Source organism: Crinia signifera, chromosome 1 (genome assembly GCF_055691185.1).
Source record: "Crinia signifera chromosome 1, ASM5569118v1, whole genome shotgun sequence".
Classification (NCBI taxonomy): domain Eukaryota; kingdom Metazoa; phylum Chordata; class Amphibia; order Anura; family Myobatrachidae; genus Crinia; species Crinia signifera.
The window spans coordinates 330,952,572-330,958,413 of NC_139217.1; the positions used below are offsets into that span (position 1 = coordinate 330,952,572).

The 5,842-nt window shown below is 46.4% G+C and overlaps 1 pseudogene; it reads left to right on the forward strand.

The window, feature by feature from the left end:
- Positions 1 to 3,180: 3,180 nt before the first annotated feature.
- LOC146045249 (U2 spliceosomal RNA) lies at positions 3,181 to 3,386 on the forward strand (annotated as a pseudogene).
- The last annotated feature ends 2,456 nt before the right edge of the window (positions 3,387 to 5,842 follow it).

Genomic DNA, 5,842 nt, shown 5'->3' on the forward strand with positions numbered 1-5,842 from the left:
ATTTAAAGCTGAGCTGAGCACACACCACACAGGGCTGTAGTGAGCTACTGTATCTCTTCCCCTTTTATATGGCACTAATATGGGAAGTCTGTAAGGGGCATAATATGTAATGGACTTTATAGTGTGGCATAATGTGTAATGGGCAATACGGTGTGCAGAAATGTGTAAGGGGCACTGCGGTGTGTGGCAATGTGGGGCATTACAGTGCGGTAATGGCTATTACAGTGTTAAACAATGTGTAATAGGCATTATGGTGATTATGGTGTATTGCATAAAGTGTAATGGGTACTGCAGTGTGACAATGTGTAATTGCCATTACAGTGTATGACAATGTGTAATGGGCATTAGGGTGTACTTAATCCTGGTGCAGTGTGCCCAACCCTTTCGCACTAAACCCGTGTCACCCATTATACACTGTACTTTTTTGTACTTTCACATCGCACATCAACCCAGCAACAAACCCGGTTATGAAAGGGGTATGAGGGGCTCTAACTGTTGCAAAGTGTACAAGTGGCACTACTATGTGGTGTAATGTGAGTTTAGTGGGGGAAGCATATTTTTGCACCTGGGCCCACAGATTGCTAGTATCGCCTCTGCCTAGCCAACAAGAATGTACCCTGGCTCCCCAATGCCAAAAAATATATCACTCCCCCTGGCAACAAGCACTCCCCCTTTGGAGTGCTACATGCCCCTTCCTCCAGCAATGAGCATGTACCACTCCATAGCAACAAGCATGTAATTTCCCCTAGCAACGAGCATGTAACGTCTCCCCTGGCAATGAATATGTAAATCCCCCATGGCAACAAGAATGAAACCCCTGGCAATAAGCATGTAACCCCTGGCAGCGAGCAATATACCTCTGGCAGTGAGCATGTAGGTAAGCAGCAGTTATGTGGTATAATATGTAATAGGCATTATTATGTTTAATGGGTGCTGGCTTTATGTGAAATGGACATTACAGTGTGTGGCATTATGTGTAATGGGCATTACGGTGTTGGCATTATGTATAATGGGCATTACGGTGTGTGGCATTATGTGTATTGGGCATTACGGTGTGTGGAATTATGTTTATTGGGCATTATGTTGTTGGCGTTATGTGTAATTGTCATTACGGTGTTGGCTTTATGTGTAATGGGCATTACGGTGTGTGGCAATATGTGTAATGGGCATTACGGTGTGTGGCATGTGTAATGGGCATTACGGTGTTGGCATGGTGTAGTGGGCATTACAATATGGCATGTGTAGTGGGCATTACGGTATGGCATGTGTAATGGGCATTACGGTGTGGCATTATGTTTGATGGGCATTACGGTGTTGGCTTTATGTGTGATGGGCATTATGGTGTGTGGCATTATGTGTAATGGGCATTACGGTGTTGGCTTTATGTGTAATGAGCATTACAGTGATGGCTTTATGTGTAATGGGCATTACGGTGTGTGTGGCGTTATGTGTAATGAGCATTACAGTGTAAATGTTTGCAACGCGCCTTCGGCACACACTGTCCCCGTTTCTGGTGTATGTGTGTGGGGAAATGATTGGTTAATCCTTGCTGCATACTAGAGGGGTGTAGGGAGAGGGTAGGGTGGTGAAACGTTGGCGATGGTGGTGGGCCACTTGCTTGTGTTGCCCCCCAGGCTGAAAGTTGCCAGCCAGCCCCTGGTCATAAGCCATAGCAGGCACCATGTACCCTTTTGAAAAAAATGTAATTGTGCAGAATGTGTTCTGATCCACAGTGTTTACTACCTGGGAGGGGGAGGGAGGTGGAGCTGCTCATGGATGGAAAAAAGGTGAAGCCACTGCCTGAAGCCACTTCGTGGAGTCGGGGGGGGGGGGGAGCCACTAGTTGAGGACTACAGACCTGGTAATGGTGAGCACTCCCTGTCTGTCAATCTGTCTATGTCCCCACCCATACTTCAATGCTGCATCCTGTCCTTCAGTCTGTCCATCTATGCCCCAGTATGCTGCACTGTCCATCTATACCACCAGTACCTCTATCTATGCCCCCATATGGTGTTCTGTCTCTCCCTCACTATCTTTCTGACACACTCTCTCGCTCTCCCCCTGACATGGTCTCTGTCTCCCAAACTCTCTCTCATTCCCCATCTGACATGTCCTCCTCTCTTCCACTGAAAATTCTTTTTCACTCTTCCTCTCCCTCTGACAGTCTCTCTCTTTCTCCCTGACACACTATCTCCCCCTTTTTCTCACTGTCACTGATATGTCCTGTCTCTTTTTTCCTTAGCGACACCCTCTCTTTCCCTGCCTATCCCTATTTCTCTCCTTCACATACTCATGCTCCCCCCCCTCTCTCTCTCTCTCTCTCTCTCTCTCTCTCTCTCTCTCTCTCTCTCTCTCTCTCTCTCTCTCTCTCTCTCTCTCTCTCTCTCTCCCTTCCTCACATTATCTCTCTCACTCCCACTTGCATCTCTCTCCCTCCTTCTCTCCAACACCCTCTTTTGTCTCTTGCATGGGAGCTTTTAAGATTTTGCTATGGGGCCCACGAAACTCTAGTTATGCTCTTGGTAATTTTCATGTATTAGTCCATGTCGTATTTTCTATTGTGTTTATTTCCATCAGTGGTATGAACCCTAACATCATCTCAGGATAAACAAAGTTAAATATCAACATTAATGACCTTTTACAGTGCGAATGTGTTGGAGTATTTTGAAGATTCTTTAGTTAATAGTTTATTTGCAAGGTAATGAACTTCTCGGCTTTTATAAATCACCAGGTATAAGTTATACCTGGTGATTTATAAAAGCCGAGAAGTTCATTACCTTGCAAATAAACTATTAACTAAAGAATCTACCGTATAACATATTTGTTAACTATTTTTTATAACCTATTGGAATGAAATATAGGAAGATAACATTTTATAGCCTAGTTATAATGTCAAATTGAACTGTATTATCACACAGGAAGTATAGTACCATTTTATTTGTAGTCACGCATCGTCAGCTTCATCCTCCGTCATCTATACATGCAAAACAATGGAGGACATGCAACATTGCACCTGTTCATGGTTGCCTACCCTCTTGCATTCTGCAGGAGACTCCCTGAAATAGCAGCAATCTCTCCCTCATTAGTCTAGCAATCTACCACATTGAGGAATGGGAGACAGATACATTGAATTATCAGCACCATTTTCCAGCACTTGACCAAGTATAGTATCTCTTACTAAATGCTTCTCGGCCTTTTGGCTAAGATCAAGTGTAGTATCTGTTCTTATCAGTGGGTATGGACTGGCCTCTGGCAGAGAATAGAGAAAGGTTGGACTGAGTAGCTGCTCTGATGGGCGGAGGGTGTGGGACCCCTCTTTTTTGCCTGGGAGTGGTGAAAAGTCTCACTGAGTATCTTCACCTCTGCCTTTGGTAGGAGGTGTTGTTTCCGTAAATCCACTGGTAAGAGGGGGGGAGAAACACTGGGCCTAGTAGTTTGACTCTCCTGACGGGGTTTGTAGCCCCCGAAGGATGAGCAGCGAAAGGCTCAGTCTAGTATCCATTCCCAGGGAGCGGAGAAAAGCTGAGACTGAGTAGATTGGTCCAGGTTGGGGCTGGCCCCCATCCTGGGCACAGCGAAAAGCTCAGCCTAGTATCTTAACCCTGGGAGCGGAGAAACACTGGGACTGAGTAGATTGCTCTTCCGAGGGGGGTGCAGCCCCTAAGGGAGTCTTTCGAAAGGCCCAGTGGAGTTCCCATTCCCATGCCAGGGGCTGGAAAGTGCCTGCTGCTGAGACGGAGAAACACTTGGTCGGACGCTGACTGGCTGGCTGCTTGGAGTCCGAGGCTGCACTGTGCCCCCGGGGAAACTCGGGGGTGCCGAACATGCACGGGTGATCCCAAAATCACCATGCACTAGTAAGCACTAGCACTGCGCACTTTCCCTCTAGGCATGCGCTTCACGTCCTTACCTCGTCCTTTTGGATGGGGTAGGACAATTTTTCACACCCCCACCCTGGCCTTCTGGCTAGGGTCCTTTATTATTTATTTCTCTTCCCCCTCTCACGTTTGTCACTTTTCACGTTCCTTGTTTTTTTGTAGTTTGTCACGTTTTTTTGGGTTGTGTGGTCGACCCTTCTGGGCCTTCCATTTCCCCAATGTGCCGAAGCTCTCGCCTTTTGGGGAGAGCTTCGGTCCCCCCGAGGACGACCCCGAGCCGCAAGGCGGAGGGAAGTCCACTGCGGGTCCCTCCAAACCATGGGGTGCGGAGGACCCACCGTCCTAACCCTTTCGGGGGTTGAGGAATGAGGGTCTCTCTAAGCTTCGGCGAAGAGGACCCACCTTTCCCTATTTTCCCCTCTTCGGCCTTATGGTTGAGAGGGGTTAGGGGAAAAACGGGGCCCTGTCTCCTAGGAGACGGACCCATTCGATCGCACGGCCTCCTTTGCACGTGTTTAGGCACAGCACTGGTGGTGGGGAGCACACCTCGGGCTCCTGAGTTTTTTCAAACTCATCTCTTACTAAATGCTTTGGGGCTCATGTACACTTAGATATAAGTCATATTAAAAGATTCCTCTCAGATGTAGCAGTACACACCCACGCTTCTGGATGCCAAGTTTCACAATCTCTCCATATATGGACTTAGACACGCCCTTCAGGTGGGGCATGACACGCCCCCTCAATGGGGCGCTGTGCAAAATTCTGCTACCAACTATAATCTCCCTGAAACTAGTTTTCAAAAGTAGGCAAGTATGAACCTGCCCCCGCTACATCGCTACCAAATCCCATTGCCAGAGATAAAGAGCTGGGTACACATTGCGTAGTGTGTGCCCAGCATAAGGCTCAAACACTCCCAAAATAAAACAGAATGGTATTAAACTAGATTATTTGTAGGGACTACTCCAATAATACTTAACAATTCCATGACCCACATAGCAAAATATAGCACATATGTGTCCAGTTATATAATATCCAATGTCAAACTTAATTAAAATTTCTGATATATGAAATGTTATAAACGCACCTTCTTAATGAAAAGATAACAGGCTGTATGTCATCAAAGGATATATTCATGCTCTTTGAAAGAATATACCTTTCATGTATTAGAAAACTTGCATAGAGTGTTTCCAAGGCTAATATCCTGGAATATCTAAGTCTACAGTATACTATATACCAGACTCTATTGTTGTAAATACTCTGGACCCTAACACTGGCAAATGCAACTGTGGCAAAGCCAATGGGTGACATTCTATGATATGCGATTAGCGCTATTTTGCGGTAATTAGACCACAAAATGGCGCTATCGCATTTTCCCATTAAATCGCCGATTTAATGGGATGCGCACAGGGGCTGAAATCGCATATTTTGTGCGTAAATGTCTGGTGAATAAAAATGCGAGATTAATTCGCATTTTTATCGCATCCAGATGTTTGCGCACAGAAAAGTATACAAGTCGCTTATTTAATGCTATGCGCATTTGCACATCGCATTATTTAAGTGACTAATTTTCGCACTTATTTCAGACCTGGGTCTGTTAGGCGAATTAGGCAGAACCCTGCACAGATCGCAATGTTCCGTGCAGGGTTCTGCTGTAAAAAATAAAATAAATGGTTAAATTAAAAAAAAAACGAGCGCGGGGTCCCCCGCCCGAGTATAACCAGCCCCGGGCTCACTGAGCCGGTGCTGGTGACATAAAATCAGGGTCCCCGACAAATAGGGGTCCCCTTGATTTTATGAAACCAGCACCAGACTCAAGGTCCGGCGCTGGTTCCCAAAATACGGGGGACAAAGTGACTAGGGGTCCCCCGTATTTTAAGAACCAGCACCGGACACAACCAGCCAGCAGGCTAATGCCACAGCCGGGGGGAGGCTTTTTATACAAGTCCCCCCGGCCAAAGCATTAA